The sequence below is a fragment of the Asparagus officinalis genome, chromosome 4 (genome assembly GCF_001876935.1).
Source record: "Asparagus officinalis chromosome 4, Aspof.V1, whole genome shotgun sequence".
Classification (NCBI taxonomy): Eukaryota; Viridiplantae; Streptophyta; class Magnoliopsida; order Asparagales; family Asparagaceae; genus Asparagus; species Asparagus officinalis.
The window spans coordinates 9,151,237-9,170,539 of NC_033797.1; the positions used below are offsets into that span (position 1 = coordinate 9,151,237).

General features: G+C 31.1%; 1 pseudogene; it reads right to left on the bottom strand.

Moving 5' to 3' along the window:
* Window positions 14,979-19,303, bottom strand: part of LOC109838156 — a 13,178-nt pseudogene continuing 8,853 nt past the window's right edge.

Here is a 19,303-nt window from a genome sequence, read left to right on the forward strand (position 1 = left end):
GGTAGGACCCAGCTCTGGATGTCATGGGCTTCGTAAGAGGAGACCATACACACTCAGGGCCCAGCTTGCCCTTCAGAACAGCAAACGGTGCTATTAAGTGGGTCCCGCGCCGACCGGGGTCGTTTGATCCCCCCTTGACAGATATCCGCCGTTTTGGAGCAAACAGCTGATCAGAGGGTCTTGAGAGTTCGACGGGCGTGAGGTCCGAAAAGAAATTGGGCATTTGAGGGCAGGGGAAGAACTGAAATAAAAAATAGTAAATTCTTCAACAAAAGTTGAGCACGGGGGGTTCGAAGCGTGGACCGAATTGGTAAAAAGAACAAAAGAACGACACATCTTTAAGACTTTTGCGGGTTTTTCCAGCGGTGAAAAAGGGCCTGCAAAGTGATTCTCCGGGAAAGAACGAGATTGGGCTTCAGGAAATAGAAGTCAGTGGGCCACAGATTGGGGCTTAGGGGTCGCTTACGTCAAAGGGGACAACTGTAGCTCATTATGAATTTTCGTAAAGAAAGTCAAAGCGGTGCCATCTTTCTCATTAATTGAGCTTTTATGCAGATTTTAGATGAAACATAATTTGCACAAATAAGTAGAGTGTCTGCTCTTCATTCACATCATGGTGGCAGATCTCAAATCAAATTTATCCACCTGGCAACCTCTTAAAAAAATGAAAATATCTCTAAGTCAATAGGTACATACTTCACCTAGAATTTAAAATTGGAATTGGGATAATCCGTGGGATAAAATTTTAACGTGTTAATCATATAGTTCACCTAGAATTTAAAATTGGAATTGGGATAATCCGTGGGATAAAATTTTAACGTGTTAATCATATAGAACTAAAACTAGAACAAAATTTTACCGTGTTAGTGAAGTAGAACTCTAACAAAACTAGAATTGGGATAATGATACAAAATCATCTCATTTTTTTTATTTTTCTATACAAAAATGAGAGTTCTAGTCTCTCAAATTATTCCAAGTTTCAGCTTGGAACTATGTGGTAAAAACTAGAACTCATATTTATTTTGTTATTTTTTATTTTTTATATTTTTTTTCTTTACTTCTTTCCTATTATGGTTATCACCATCATTAGACCATTATTATAATAATAATTATCAATATCTTATAGTCTAACCAAAAGTTATTTAATAGTAAATAACATTCTTGTAAGCAATTATCAATCAATAATAGTAAGTTTAAAATACATAAATAGTACTTATATCTTTAAAATGCATAAATATATATTTCATGATTATAAAAATTTATCTCACGTTATTTTATCAAAATATCCCGCTTCACAAAATTATTCCTATTTATCCCACTAAAATATCCCACTAGCGAAAAATTATTCCACTTTAACAATTATCCCATTTTACATGAAAATATCCCAATTGACTAACACCCCCCTTAGGGTCCAAGTTACCAAAGGCAAAGAAAAATATTTCGAGACAGATATCATGGAAAGTAGAAGCCAAGACCTCGCAAAGGTGTAAATTCTGAAAAACAGAAAACAGAAAAAGAAAAATATGATTCATGACAAAACGACCTGGATGATGCGAAAGAGACTGGTCCAAAAAAAAAAAAAAGTTAATAAAAACGGAAACTAGTTTCAAACATTTTCGCTGCAAACAAGAAATCTCTCTTAAGTATCAACTGCCCTCCTACAAAATTTCGTTCCAAACCTCGGTTGTAAAACATTTCTTTTCAAGCGCTAGCATTTACAACAAGGGAACGAATTTGCAATGTTCGGCATGACTAGGATTGTATGTGCATAAAAAGCCCCGACTTCAAAGCAAATGTTCAAGGAATTTTAACTTCCACGATACCAATATATATACAGCACAATATTAAAGATGACAAGAAATGCATCAGCAAAGGGCATGGTCCTTGTACAGGACCCTATGAAAACTGAATATCAAAGAAAACTGTGAAATAGGTTCCACATTTATCATGGAGATTAGTAACCCATATAAGATAAATAAAAGAAGATATATAGGCGAGTAGGGAGAAGGATAGCAATAAATAAAGCAAAAAAAAAAAAAAACGTGAAACAAAGATGAAAATAGAGCTCCAGGTGCTTCTGAATACAAGATCTCGGAATGATCTACCAGAATTTATAAGAGGACGGGATGGTGCAAATATGAAATTTATGAGACGTTACTAACGAGGTATAGGATGCTCTCTATCTATAAGCCTGGTATCAACAAAAGCTTGACTATGAAGAATTTGCGAAATGAAATCAAACATTGTTAGATACAAGGTTTGATGTTTGTAGTAGCTTTGTGCATATTATGATTAAAAAAATATCATACCATACTCCCTTTAAAAGTACGAGTTCGGAAAAATCTATCGGTAGACAAAAATACCCCTATAAAGTTTAAACTATCCTAATACTAATCAAATTCTAATTTTTAAAATATTTTCTAAAGATAAGTGATTCAAAAGGTGGCCGCTTAAAGAAAAAGAAAAAGAAAAAAAAATAAAACCCATAAAATATATTTATGCACTATCTTGATAGGTCTGTTGAAATTAATTTTTAAAATATATTTCTAAAGATGAGTGATTCAAAACGTGGCTACTTTACAAAAAGAGAAGAAGAAGAAAAAAAAAGAAAAGAAAAAAGACGCAAACAGGCAGCTATGTAAATAGATAAGATAGTATTAGACAGTGTAGATGAAAGATGAAATAATTGTAGATACTTTCTATTACTTCTAATTGGGAACTATGATGGGATTATAGTGTAATATTGAAGAACCACATACGAAAGCCACAGTCTTGGATAAGTCTCATATCATTTTTAGTTTATGGAATACTTTCAGTTTGTACTTATTCTACAGTCTTGGATAAGTCAATCTTTATACAAAGAGAACTCTAATTGTAATCGTTATCCTATCACATGCAACACCTCATGCCTATATATAAACAAAGAAATTACACAATTTTCATAGTAACTTTATCTCCTTCAACATATATGTTCCTTTTATCTTCACAGTAATATTTGTCAATTATTTATAACAATTTGTCCTATTATTTCAGAACATCTTTTGTTAGTGTCTTCTTCAACAGGTATGTCGTATTATTGTCTTCATTATTTTTCTTTAGTAATATTGTGTATTTGATTCAATTGCGATATTTATTATTTACTAGCTTGTATTTGCTTAATTGCTTTTACCTTTTATTAGTAAGATTAAGAATTAATCACATAAAAATAGGTTGAATTAATAGATAAAATTATGCACATGGTTAGAAATATATTTATTTATAGGAATAGATAGGTCATAGGGCTTGCTTGCAAATATAAAAGGTTGGGGGTTTTCTGTGAAAACTGCACACAGGAGCTTGGTGGCCCCGGTAATCTCATGGGCTGGAGCCTGGAGTTTCATGCTTCCATATACACATGGATGAGGTTATATAATATCATAAATTAAATATCAACTCAATTAAGCCAAGAAAAAGATCCCCAAAGACTTCTAACTTAAATCAATTTCATAGCAGCCCCCATTAACCTACACTCCCTTAATTTATATTAACCTAATTTTTGTGATCTAATGGTGCCGGTTAGAAGAGCCATGTGAACTAAATGTCCTAATATTTATATTAATCTACAAGAATATAAATATTTTATAGAATATAAAATATTCAATTGTTATCTACTCAATATCTTTAATCATGTATAGTGCATAGGTTTATAATTAGTTTATGAATGTATCTCTTTACAACGTTTTTAATTTTATAAGCAGAATACACAATACAACATGTATGGTTATTACCTTGGTAACTAAAGGTATATTCTATGCTGCGAATGTGTTAAAACTATGGTTATTTAACGACTTAGGAGTCCCTTAATGGACGAACTCCTTTCAATATCTCAGAACTATAATTTTTTGAAATTTATAAAGGAAACCTCAAAATTTTCAAAACTTATAATTGGGAAATAAAAAAACCTAAATTTTAAACACCTCTGAATTAATAAAAAACTTATAAAGAAGAGGATCTAATATCAATTTTATGATTTAAGGGACTAATTTCAATATAACTTGAGTGTTGCCTACCTAAGAAAATAACATATCAACAAGTAACTTTAGTTAGAAAGTTGATACACCTGTTGTAGACAACTGTCATCTAAGATTCTAAACAAATCTGCATTCTCTTTTGCCATCTTCAGTCCTAAGCTTGTTAGATGCATAAGCAACCCAAGTTGAAATGTGTGGAATTATTAATAGTAGAAGCACACCATATTGATAGCTTACAGAAATAAAAGCATTAACCATGAACAAACTCAGATATTATTTTTGTAGTTAATCCATTTATCTTTCGTCTACATAATGTAACATTCAATTGACGTATTATATAATATTATTTTTATTATGGTAATTATAAACTTTTATTAATAAGCATTGATCAGTTTCAACGTGATGGCCTGATTATAAGAATCAAATAGGGGCAACCGAAATAGGTCTTTGGAGTATTCTATCAATTTCAAATATTACAACAAAAGTAACATTCAATTGACGTATTCTATAAATATTGTATTTATTACTATAATTATAAACTTTTTTGCAACCATGGTATATTAAATAAATAAAAAAGGTAATTTGCAAAATCAAGATATTTGACCATCCACATTCAAAAATTTTAGAATTCATAAGTGCATTTTGCAAAAAACTTACCAAATCTTCCATATTTTTCAAATGGACCCCTCTAGCTTATATGTCGACATATATAATTAAGTTCTCAATCTTATACAATACTCTCTATCACTAAAAGACATTATCCATATTTTGCTCATGCACTGCCCAAACTTACAAGTGTAGTTTTGCAGTTAAGCCCCATCATACTTCCAGTTTTGCATGATACCTCCTATTGATTTTCTAAATTAACCACAGGTCATATTATCTATATTCACCTTAAAAAAATTCTAATTGTGATAAACTATTGTGCATCAATATTTTTTTAAATAGTTTTTATGGTTTTTTATTTTCTGATACTTATTTATTTACTTGTAGGATAATATCATCTCAATTCCAATTTCGTACTCAAGATTTATTTCATAATTACGAGTATCAGGTTAGTAAAGAATATCATTAATTTTTATATTTTAAGTGTGATAATGATTATAGTTGGTCGTTTACTATAGAATTTTCATGAAAATATACGCTAATCTATCTAACTATTTGCATTGCTCATATGTATTCATAAATTAATGGTATTATGGCATATGATTTTCCTTTGTAGAAATTTATTCTCTGGTTTTTGGATTACATAACCACTATACAACACTTTCTCGCCTAAAGGACCTTACTCAAAATGGCTTCAAGCCAAGGTTTGCATTAAACTGAATAATAAATTATTCTTTTATATATGTATTTATAAGACCATATGAACATTTTTAAGCAGAAGAGAACACTCCAATCCCCAGTATTAAAAAACCCAAATATTCTCGATTGAGTGATGAATAGAAGAAAGCTTACATTCAAAGAAGTGTGGATAATAAGAGAAAGTGACAAAGTAATGACTATGTTGGTAATACTATTAATGACAAATGACAACGTAAAGTTGACCTATTTTATGGAGCCCTACTACTAACCTATGAGCATGAAGGTTGGTGTAGATTAGCAGATGAAACCATGAAATCACGGGGGCTTAATAGAGTCGAAAAAAACCACTGTGGCATAATAGATTCGCAGATGAAACCATAAGGGCTTAATAGAGTTTGAACTCCCCCTTGACAGATATCCGCCGTTTTGGAGCAAACAGCTGATCAGACGGTCTTGAGAGCTCGACGGGCGTGAGGTCCGAAGCGCTTTGGGCATTTTGAGGGCAGGGGAAGAACTGAAATAAAAAATAGTAAATTCTTCAACAAAAGTTGAGCACGGGGGGTTCGAAGCGTGGACCGAATTGGTAAAAAGAACAACACATCTTTAAGACTTTTGCGGGTTTTTCCAGCGGTGAAAAAGGGCCAGCAAAGTGATTCTCCGGGAAAGAACGAGATTGGGCTTCAGGAAATAGAAGTCAGTGGGCCACAGATTGGGGCTTAGGGCTCGCTTACGTCAAAGGGGACAACTGTAGCTCATTATGAATTTTCGTAAAGAAAGTCAAAGCGGTGCCATCTTTCTCATTAATTGAGTTTTTATGCAGATTTTAGATGAAACATAATTTGCACAAATAAGTAGAGTGTCTGCTCTTCATTCACATCATGGTGGCAGATCTCAAATCAAATTTATCCACCTGGCAACCTCTTAAAAAAATGAAAATATCTCTAAGTCAATAGGTACCTATTTCACCTAGAATTTAAAATTGGAATTGGGATAATCCGTGGGATAAAATTTTAACGTGTTAATCATATAGTTCACCTAGAATTTAAAATTGGAATTGGGATAATCCGTGGGATAAAATTTTAACGTGTTAATCATATAGAACTAAAACTAGAACAAAATTTTACCGTGTTAGTGAAGTAGAACTCTAACAAAACTAGAATTGGGATAATGGTACAAATTTATCCCACGTTTTTTTATTTTTCTATACAAAAATGAGAGTTCTAGTCTCTCAAATTATTCTAAGTTTTAGCTTGGAACTAGGTGGTAAAAAACTAGAACTCGTAGTTATTTTGTTATTTTTTATTTTTTATATTTTTTCTTTACTTCTCTCCTATTATGGTTATCACCATCATTAGACCATCATTATAATAATAATTGTCAATATCTTATAGTCTAACCAAAAGTTATTTAATAGTAAATAACATTCTTGTAAGCAATTATCAATCAATAATAGTAAGTTTAAAATACATAAATAGTACTTATATCTTTAAAATGCATAAATATATATTTCATGATTATAAAAATTTATCTCACGTTATTTTATCAAAATATCCCGCTTCACAAAATTGTTCCTATGTATCCTACTAAAATATCCCACTAGCGAAAAATTATTCTACTTTAACAATTATCCCATTTTGCATAAAAATGTTCCAATTGACTAACACCCCCTTAGGGTCAAGGTTACCAAAGGCAAAGAAAAATATTTCGAGACAGATATCATGGAAAGTAGAAGCCAAGACCTCGCAAAGGTGTAAATTCTGAAAAACAGAAAACAGAAAAAGAAAAATATGATTCATGACAAAACGACCTGGATGATGCGAAAGAGACTGGTCCAAAAAAAAAAAAAAGTTAATAAAAACGGAAACTAGTTTCAAACATTTTCGCTGCAAACAAGAAATCTCTCTTAAGTATCAACTGCCCTCCTACAAAATTTCGTTCCAAACCTCGGTTGTAAAACATTTCTTTTCAAGCGCTAGCATTTACAACAAGGGAACGAATTTGCAATGTTCGGCATGACTAGGATTGTATGTGCATAAAAAGCCCCGACTTCAAAGCAAATGTTCAAGGAATTTTAACTTCCACGATACCAATATATATACAGCACAATATTAAAGATGACAAGAAATGCATCAGCAAAGGGCATGGTCCTTGTACAGGACCCTATGAAAACTGAATATCAAAGAAAACTGTGAAATAGGTTCCACTATGAAAACTGAATATCAAAGAAAACTGTGAAATAGGTTCCACATTTATCATGGAGATTAGTAACCCATATAAGATAAATAAAAGAAGATATATAGGCGAGTAGGGAGAAGGATAGCAATAAATAAAGCAAAAAAAAAAAAAACGTGAAACAAAGATGAAAATAGAGCTCCAGGTGCTTCTGAATACAAGATCTCGGAATGATCTACCAGAATTTATAAGAGGACGGGATGGTGCAAATATGAAATTTATGAGACGTTACTAACGAGGTATAGGATGCTCTCTATCTATAAGCCTGGTATCAACAAAAGCTTGACTATGAAGAATTTGCGAAATGAAATCAAACATTGTTAGATACAAGGTTTGATGTTTGTAGTAGCTTTGTGCATATTATGATTAAAAAAATATCATACCATACTCCCTTTAAAAGTACGAGTTCGGAAAAATCTATCGGTAGACAAAAATACCCCTATAAAGTTTAAACTATCCTAATACTAATCAAATTCTAATTTTTAAAATATTTTCTAAAGATAAGTGATTCAAAAGGTGGCCGCTTAAAGAAAAAGAAAAAGAAAAAAAAATAAAACCCATAAAATATATTTATGCACTATCTTGATAGGTCTGTTGAAATTAATTTTTAAAATATATTTCTAAAGATGAGTGATTCAAAACGTGGCTACTTTACAAAAAGAGAAGAAGAAGAAAAAAAAAGAAAAGAAAAAAGACGCAAACAGGCAGCTATGTAAATAGATAAGATAGTATTAGACAGTGTAGATGAAAGATGAAATAATTGTAGATACTTTCTATTACTTCTAATTGGGAACTATGATGGGATTATAGTGTAATATTGAAGAACCACATACGAAAGCCACAGTCTTGGATAAGTCTCATATCATTTTTAGTTTATGGAATACTTTCAGTTTGTACTTATTCTACAGTCTTGGATAAGTCAATCTTTATACAAAGAGAACTCTAATTGTAATCGTTATCCTATCACATGCAACACCTCATGCCTATATATAAACAAAGAAATTACACAATTTTCATAGTAACTTTATCTCCTTCAACATATATGTTCCTTTTATCTTCACAGTAATATTTGTCAATTATTTATAACAATTTGTCCTATTATTTCAGAACATCTTTTGTTAGTGTCTTCTTCAACAGGTATGTCGTATTATTGTCTTCATTATTTTTCTTTAGTAATATTGTGTATTTGATTCAATTGCGATATTTATTATTTACTAGCTTGTATTTGCTTAATTGCTTTTACCTTTTATTAGTAAGATTAAGAATTAATCACATAAAAATAGGTTGAATTAATAGATAAAATTATGCACATGGTTAGAAATATATTTATTTATAGGAATAGATAGGTCATAGGGCTTGCTTGCAAATATAAAAGGTTGGGGGTTTTCTGTGAAAACTGCACACAGGAGCTTGGTGGCCCCGGTAATCTCATGGGCTGGAGCCTGGAGTTTCATGCTTCCATATACACATGGATGAGGTTATATAATATCATAAATTAAATATCAACCCACATATGAAAGCTACATTCTTGGATAAGTCTCATATCCTTTTTAGTTTATCGGATGCTTTCAGTTTGTATTTATTCTAATCATAATTACTTGTGAACTTTAAAGTTTGAACAATCTTAATCCTAATCAAATTCTAATTTTTAATTGTATTTAATGATAAATAAGACCACATATTCTATTTATAACAATTCTAATCCGAAAATTGTACAATTTACAATCTTTATACAAAGAGAACTTAATTGTGTTATCATATCACATGCAACACCTCATGCTTATATATAAATAAAAAAATTACACAATTTTTATAGTAACTTCATCTCCTTCAACAGGGCTGGAGCCTAGAGTTTCATGCTTCCATATACACATGGATGAGGTTATATAATATCATAAATTAAATATCAACTCAATTAAGCCAAGAAAAAGATCCCCAAAGACTTCTAACTTAAATCAATTTCATAGCAGCCCCCATTAACCTACACTCCCTTAATTTATATTAACCTAATTTTTGTGATCTAATGGTGCCGGTTAGAAGAGCCATGTGAACTAAATGTCCTAATATTTATATTAATCTACAAGAATATAAATATTTTATAGAATATAAAATATTCAATTGTTATCTACTCAATATCTTTAATCATGTATAGTGCATAGGTTTATAATTAGTTTATGAACGTATCTCTTTACAACGTTTTTAATTTTATAAGCAGAATACACAATACAACATGTATGGTTATTACCTTGGTAACTAAAGGTATATTCTATGCTGCGAATGTGTTAAAACTATGGTTATTTAACGACTTAGGAGTCCCTTAATGGACGAACTCCTTTCAATATCTCAGAACTATAATTTTTTGAAATTTATAAAGGAAACCTCAAAATTTTCAAAACTTATAATTGGGAAATAAAAAAACCTAAATTTTAAACACCTCTGAATTAATAAAAAACTTATAAAGAAGAGGATCTAATATCAATTTTATGATTTAAGGGACTAATTTCAATATAACTTGAGTGTTGCCTACCTAAGAAAATAACATATCAATAAGTAACTTTAGTTAGAAAGTTGATACACCTGTTGCAGACAACTGTCATCTAAGATTCTAAACAAATCCGCATTCTCTTTTGCCATCTTCAATCCTAAGCTTGTTAGATGCATAAGCAACCCAAGTTGAAATGTGTGGAATTATTAATAGTAGAAGCACACCATATTGATAGCTTACAGAAATAAAAGCATTAACCATGAACAAACTCAGATATTATTTTTGTAGTTAATCCATTTATCTTTCGTCTACATAATGTAACATTCAATTGACGTATTATATAATATTATTTTTATTATGGTAATTATAAACTTTTATTAATAAGCATTGATCAGTTTCAACGTGATGGCCTGATTATAAGAATCAAATAGGGGCAACCGAATTTGGAGTATTCTATCAATTTCAAATATTACAACAAAAGTAACATTCAATTGACGTATTCTATAAATATTGTATTTATTACTATAATTATAAACTTTTTTGCAACCATGGTATATTAAATAAATAAAAAAGGTAATTTGCAAAATCAAGATATTTGACCATCCACATTCAAAAATTTTAGAATTCATAAGTGCATTTTGCAAAAAACTTACCAAATCTTCCATATTTTCCAAATGGACCCCTCTAGCTTATATGTCGACATATATAATTAAGTTCTCAATCTTATACAATACTCTCTATCACTAAAAGACATTATCCATATTTTGCTCATGCACTGCCCAAACTTACAAGTGCAGTTTTGCAGTTAAGCCCCATCATACTTCCAGTTTGCATGATATCTCCTATTGATTTCCTAAATTAACCACAGGTCATATTATCTATTTATCACCTTAAAAAAATTCTAATTGTGATAAACTATTGTGCATCAATATTTTTTAAAATAGTTTTTTATGGTTTTTTATTTTCTGATACTTATTTATTTACTTGTAGGATAATATCATCTCAATTCCAATTTCGTACTCAAGATTTATTTCATAATTACGAGTATCAGGTTAGTAAAGAATATCATTAATTTTTATATTTTAAGTGTGATAATGATTATAGTTGGTCGTTTACTATAGAATTTTCATGAAAATATACGCTAATCTATCTAACTATCTGCATTGCTCATATGTATTCATAAATTAATGGTATTATGGCATATGATTTTCCTTTGTAGAAATTTATTCTCTGGTTTTGGATTACATAACCACTATACAACACTTTCTCGCCTAAAGGACCTTACTCAAAATGGCTTCAAGCCAAGGTTTGCATTAAACTGAATAATAAATTATTCTTTTATATATGTATTTATAAGACCATATGAACATTTTTTAAGCAGAAGAGAACACTCCAATCCCCAGTATTAAAAAAACCAAATATTCTCGATTGAGTGATGAATAGAAGAAAGCTTACATTCAAAGAAGTGTGGATAATAAGAGAAAGTGACAAAGTAATGACTGTGTTGGTAATACTATTAATGACAAATGACAACGTAAAGTTGACCTATTTTATGGAGCCCTACTACTAGCCTATGAGCATGAAGGTTGGTGTAGATACACTTTATATTTTATTAAAAGAGTCATATAACATTATATATTAGTGTATTAAATATTTATATTTGTGCTAGGACAAATTCTTCATGAACTGATATGTTCTTTACTATATAAGCTACGCACTCCAAAGTCTTGTGTCTATTGTGGATCCAAAAAGTTTGAACACGAGCCTCCAACATTTTGCTGTCACAACGGTGAAATCCACCTAGCAGATGTGAATATTCCAGATAAACTATATGCCCTTTATACAATGCAATCACCAAAGGCAATTGAGTTTCGAAGCCACACCAGAATGTACAACAATATTTTCTCATTCACATTGTCTTAGGCAAGATTTGATAAAAGATCTTGCATCAGATAGAAAAGGAGTTTTTACATTTAGAGCACAATGCCAAATATATCATTATATTCCTGCTCTAATTCCAAAAGAAAATAAGCTTTTATACTTTCAACTTTACTTATATGATACAGAGAATGAGTTGTAAAATCGATTAGGAATATTAGATGATGCAAATATGAGTGAAATCACAAATAAGAGCTTGATGGATATATTGCAAGGAAACCCATATGCAAAGTTCCTTCGCAAATTGTATGATTATCAATCTTTTAAAGAATTTAAGATACTAATAAATAGTGACGTTGCACTAGATCAACGTGTTTACAATTCATCAACAACAGATCAGGTAGCTGCAATCTGGGTTGAAGGAAATAATGACAATGCACCATTTGAGAGAGAGAGAGAGATAGTTGTCCATGCACACTCAGAAGGAAGACATCAAGTGAAACACTATTTTGGCTGTTATTATCCGTTGCAGTATCCCTTACTCTTTCCAAATGGAGAGGTTAGATGGCATCAAAATATCAAAAGAATGATTGCCCAAGAAAAAGATAAAGGTGGAGAAAGATTGATCTCGATTCAATTAAAATATGAAACAAAAATAATCAAGGATAATATTTTTTTGACCATTTTATATCATAACTTAAATTTTTAGTAGAATTAGGAATTTTTATAAGTGATTTTCATGCAAAATTATTAGTAGTTTTGTATGCATATGTGATTGCTTTCATCGCATAAATTTATAATATAGTTACCATTAATATTTAGTTTTTGTTTTTTTCTTACTTTTAAGTCTATCAAATAATGTAGGTTGTGATCTCATGATTACCGTTGAGATTGTTTATTATACAACATGAGCTTATAATGTCCTCATGTGTTATGCAATTTTATTTTCAATGTAATAAAAAATGTGGTTTCTTTTTTACTAGAACTATAGTTCATAATGATATTGCTATTCATGCTTGACTACATATTACAACTTGGGAACAGTAGAGTTTGAAATATGACATATAGTATTAATTTACTTATTTTCTTTTATTATTCTACTTGAAGATATTATTATGTCAATTGATATTTGTTCTTAAGAAATCAATTAAGATGTCTCAGTTAAGCTTATAATATCCAAAAATGTTGTGCAATTCTATTTCCAATGCAATAAGAAATGTGATTTCTTTATTGCTATAACTATAGTTCATAATGACAATTATGACATCCCAGTTAGGTATATTCTTACCACTTTAGCTTAAAATCCATTACATTAATTTTTAATAATATTTAAATAAAAATAATATTAAATCTAATAATTCAATTTTACATATTTGACTCAAGATGAATCTGACTTATTTATAGTAATGAAATAAATATAAAAGAAAAATATTTTGATATTTAACCATGTGCACTGCACGTCCATAAAAACTAGTTATGGTTAAAAAAAACCAGTTCCATGGAAAGAAATAGCAGAGGAAGATAAATTTCAACAATATTAACACAAACTTCATTTGTCAAGTAGAAAACATTAGAGTCAAGTAACATAAATAAGTCAAGTATGGACAGCCTAAAATAAAACAATAGAAAAGAAGAACCATCAGAGTTGGTATTTATATCAACATAAGCAATGGCGGATGCACATTCAAGCTTAGGGGGGCAGTTACACCACCTAAGATCATGAAATTTACATTCTACACCCTTCTAAATACAAAAATTTCTCCCTTTATTTAGAGATATTTGCACACTTGAATTTTAGTCCATTTAAGTCGGGATAACCCATTTGTCAATAGTGTTGCTCATAATATTATATCTTAATTTTTGGGTAGGTAAATATTTATCATCTGATCCCCTAAGAAAGTTTTTCTGGGTCGCCACTGAACATAAGCACCAGAAGAGGATGTCAGAATGAGCACAACCATAGGACATCACTTGGTTCAGGTTCTGTGTGGTTCTCTAAGCTTAAAAAATTCAAGTGTTGAAACTCATGATGTGCACACGGATATATATATTAACATATTTTGGATCTCCAATCTACTTGTCAAGGTCCTATGACATTATCCTGCTTTGAGGATCTTTATCTAATTTGATGTTATTATGACTAGAAAATCACGTAATACAACTGACCAAGACCATATTTGCTTAAACCCCGTAAATAAGTATTAGTTATTAAATGGAAGGTTGATTCAGGGGGGGAAAACAAAAAGAAAAATAAAAGAAAACACAAAATTGGATAATAAACTATGAAAAAAATGATCTTTGATTGTCTTGTTATCTAAGAATGAAGGTGGCAAGGTGATAATTTAGTCTATTCTCTATAAGCTAAATTGGATGGTTCATATTTATTCAAAATGTTTGAGATGTTTACAATCATCCTGCTTCAATTACAGTTAGATATCAAATAAGTTAACACAGCCACTAAAAATGAACAGAAAACAAACGAGTACCTTTAAGACAAATTCTCGTTATGAACCTCTTCCTATAATTCAAGAGATTTCAACAGCATTGTGTGTAAAAATAAAGGTTGAGAAAGAGAGTTTTCCATAGGAGAACAAAGGTCTCAATCCTCTACTAACTGCCATCGTAACGTTAGGATCTATGAACCTATTTCAAGAGGAAGTAGTGTTCAACATCACTCTGTTTGTCTAAGTAAAGCTTGAAGAATACTTTTCCAAAGGGAAATTAAAAAAAGGATTGAATCCTCTAATAAAATCCTGCTAAAATAGTGAGAACATTAGAACCTAGTAAGTATACATTTACCTTTCCTTTCTACGAAGTAAAGATTGAAAAAAGAGAATTATTCAAAGAAGAAGAAAGGGATAGAATTCTCCCAAAAAGTTGCATGATAAAGAACAAGTTACTTAGCCATCAGATGCTAGATGCGTAGTACATGGACATGTACATATTTATGTACGTACGTATATATGCATGTCATACAATTCACGTAAGAATACTGCATATATTTTGTTCCATAAGCGAGCATGAACGGAACAACTAGTGCACTTAACCTGCCTTAATCAATCAACAAGTCATAAATCATCCTAGGACAATTAACAAGAACATAAAGCTGTTTTCTGCCAAATGCATGTAAAAAATATATCACACGGAGCAATTTATCACTCCTCAGCAGTGCCAAAAGAACTACAACTCACTTACCTCACCATCAGAGAGAGGGCCTCCACGTTAACCGTCTCTATCACCAAACCTTGGGGTACCCCCTTCAAAGGGTGGAGGGCCCCTGCCAAAAAGAAACAAAATGAATAAAGAAACCTTCTACTAGCGTAAATGAAAAGACATAAACTGGGTACATAACCCTTCTAGAAACATAAATATCAAAAGTCAGTTTAACTAAACTTGATTCGCCATGTATCTAACATTCCAGCATAGGCCGCAGTCAGTGGCGGACCTGAAAATTTTTTCTTAGCAGCGCGAATGACAAGTATCTATTAACCCAAAAAAATTAAAATATAATATTACCCAAAAAAATCTTGACAAGTAGGCTAAATTTTCAAACTAAAAAGGGTGAATACTCAACATAAACGCATAAAAGTTCTGGCAGCAATACCTAGGGCGATCACCTGGAGGTCCAGAACCAAATTGGCGGGAAGGTCCCTTGGCAGCCTTCTTTAGGGTAGCCGGAACAATCGCAGATGGGAGATTGAGAGAAGACCGGTGGAGCACAATGCCGTCATTGGTAAGGTACCAGTAGCAGTGCTCCCATGCAAAGGTCTCCCTCACGTATTCTCGAGATTTGGAGTTCTGCATTAACTTTATGACCTGAAGATTCGATACACCGACAAGCGGATGCTTTGGCAGGTTGTAAGATACAAGACCCCCTCTGTCAGTAAAGAAAACAATTCCAAATTAAGGACTTTGAATTTAAAGAAAAAAAAAACTATAAAACATTGACAAGATCCAGTTATGTAGTAGAAACATTTAAATTCTTTAAACAAATTCTCAGTAGATACAGAGCAAAAAACAACAAATTGGTAACAACTTCCATAGAATTCTTTAAACAATTTGCATGTTAGAAAGATTTGACTGAGCCAACAGAAACAAATTTTGCCGCAACAGTATAATTTTTTAAACATATGCAGAATAGAAGAAGCAATCAGCTTAATAGAAAAAATGGCAGTGTGTGTGTGTTTCCCTGCTTATATAATTAGAAATTTCTAATTATAATCAAAGTTTTAGTAAATTAAAAAAATCTAATAATTATATTTTTCAGATTCTTAAACTATACATAATTTAAAAAAAATCTAATAATCATATTTTTAATTCTCTTCTCTTTATATAAAAAGAAAAGATTAGTGGTCTACTATTAGCCTTATATTTTAGCCCTAGAATAGCCATAGGGCTCTCCTTGATTTTTTTTTTAAAAGATAATTTTCACTAAACATCTATCTACTAAGTTGGCATTAAGCACGCAAATATTTCTAGATAAGTTTCAGAATTTCAAAAAACGACCAAAATATTTTGTTTTTTTACTATTAGCCCCATAACACATTGCACACAATGATACATTGCTGAACATTACCCCTCAAGGTCAATATATACCTCTTGAATCATTCCTATTTCCATATTAACCCATAAAATTACAAACAACTCCTAAAAATAGAAAATTACAAATTGCTCTCTGAAAAGTATGAAACTACAAATGAACCCTTGAAAAGTCTAAAGCTTTTAAAAAATCCCTTTAAATTCTAAAATTACATAGGGTGCCCTAAAAATCTAAAAATTACTAACCACCAACTTTAAATTCTTTAAATTATGGACATCCCGCTAAAAACTGCAAAACAATAAATTAATCTCTTAAAAATACGAAAATTATAAACAATCTCCTAAAAAATCTAAGACTACAAAAGGGCCTCTGAAAAATCTAAAAAGGTAAAAAGACCTAAAATTAAAAAAAAACTACCAAATAATTGGAATATTACAAATAGCTCATTACAAAAATATAAAATTGATAATAACCCCTTACAAAATTCAACAATTAGAGACAACCTCCTAAAAATCTGAAAATTATATAAAACCTGAAAATAAAAAACAATCATTATTAGGGATTCTCGACCAAAAGTTATTGGGGTTTAGCGATAAAACTAAAAACTTGTTAGGTTTTTTCTTCCAAAATTTATTGGGGTATTATGGTCATTTGACCACACATTAACTAGCAATTTTAATTTAGAAACTTTCTATGAAAGATTTGGGGGTTTATAGAGAGAGTTTCAAAGGAATTAGAAGTTTTAGTGTTGAACACCCAAACTTATTGGGGTTTAGGAAAATTTACCCATATTCCACTGTTTATAGAGACATCATCAATAAAGAAAATATGGATCTGCTGTTCTAGGACCGGAAGAATAAACTGAACTAAAAATGAGAATTGGTTTCTATGCTTGCCGCATCGCATTTGGAAATCTCAAGACCAAAAAGATTTATATTTCCTATGTTTGATCGGTTTGACAGTTATGCAAAAGAGGCCTTGAATAGCTCTATCACATTAGTTTTTTTTATTAAAACCATTTTAGCCCTAAAGCCTCCATAATGGGTTTCAGATTATGAAATAAGTTTAAATTTTTTTTAAACCAAATACACAACCCCTTATAAGAAAAAACTCTAGCTCAAGTTATCTAATTTTTGAAGGAGCAGCAGTCCAAAGAAAAAAAATTCGGTACAATTTAATTTTCAAAGAAATCTACTTTTTTAAAAAAAAGGAGAATAATGAATGAACAGTAATACATCTTTGGGCCAATCAGATTTTTTGAAAAAATTCCAACTCATCTCCGTACTCTCCCTCCAAACTTCCCTTTTTACAACTCACATTCTCCTTGAAAAAACTTCTCACGTTTCACAACTCACGTTCTCCTTGAAAAAACTTCTCACGTTCTCCTTGAAAAATTTCGATGGGTTTGTCTCTCAAGACTCTTACTTCCTCATAAAATAAATCCAAAAACAGTAATTTTACTTTTTAGGGTTTACTTATTTTGTTGATTACAGGCAAATCCGAGAAGCAATCAAGAGCAAAATCAACTCCTCCTTCATCTTCAATGGCCTCCTCTGCTCCGCTACCGCCGTCGCCGCCTCTGCCACCGTCGGCAGCGAAGAAGAGTTTTCTTCGTCGGATCCTTCCCTTTCTCCTCACCGCCAATCTCGCCGTCAGATGTAAAAAAAAGTTACAATTTTTAGGGTTTTAACTCAACTCTTTGGTTCTTATTGTTCCTTTTCTCAATAAAAAATTACAAAATTCCACCTTTGTTACTGCAGCAAAAAAAGTTGGGATCTTGATATATAGAAGAAGCCATCACTCCTTTTTGTATGTTTTGTGGATGTCTGCTTGCATCTTTACTGTATATATGCAAAGGTCTAGAGATACCTTGAATTTAATTGAGAGCGATGAATACGAAAAATCAACAGTTCTTATTTTTTTAATCTCTATTATTCATTCTCTGTAGATTTTAAGACCCTTAATATCTTTAAATTATCATCAAATACAGCTGAAGATAAAGTTTTAGGAGACCAAGAGAAGGAGGACGAAGAAAGGCTAAATCCAGAGAATCAATCATTCTCTCTTTCCATTCAATCAGGCAACAATTTATCTCATTTTCCCCTTATTTTGTAGGGTAGTTTAAGCCCTAATTTCAACCAGGATATTATATATTGTCTGTATAAGTTTTTGATTCCTTATTTGTTGTTTTTCTATAATTCAACTGTTGGAAGTTTGGTTTTAGGGTTCTTTTGGCTTGATTTGGGGCACGTGAAGATTTCGGAAACTATTATAACGAAATGTATGTAGACATTGAATTATTTGAAAGTATTTTGACTTAAACTATTGGATTTTAGCCCCGATTTCACAAATTTGTAATTGGAATTGTTACTTCTTCAGTGAGTCTATTGAACTTTTATTGCTTATTAGTTTCTATTCTTAATTGATGAAGATCGATAATCAGAGAGGCTCACAAGAAATTTGACATCAGATTGTACAATTTTTGTATCATTTCCATTGTCGAATCCTTTGGTTTATCTATTACATTGTTCCTTCTTTCTATAGTTTTTTTTTAATTTAACACTGTCATTAATAACTTAAGTTTTACGCATTACAACAAACATCTGAAGAAGTTTAGATATGGCTCTTTGGGTTCCTCTCTAGCATCATGAACATCTACATGTTGTGGAATGATTTTATGTCAAAGACCGCAAAAGAATAAAAAAAAGGACAAAAATCTTTTAGGAACCGTGCTTTGCACGGGTCCAAATACTAGTGTGTGTGTGTGTGTGTGTGTGTGTGTGTGTGTGTGTAGAGAGAGATTCAGTACAATTTAATTTTCAAAGAAACAAAATCAAACCGAAATCAAACGGT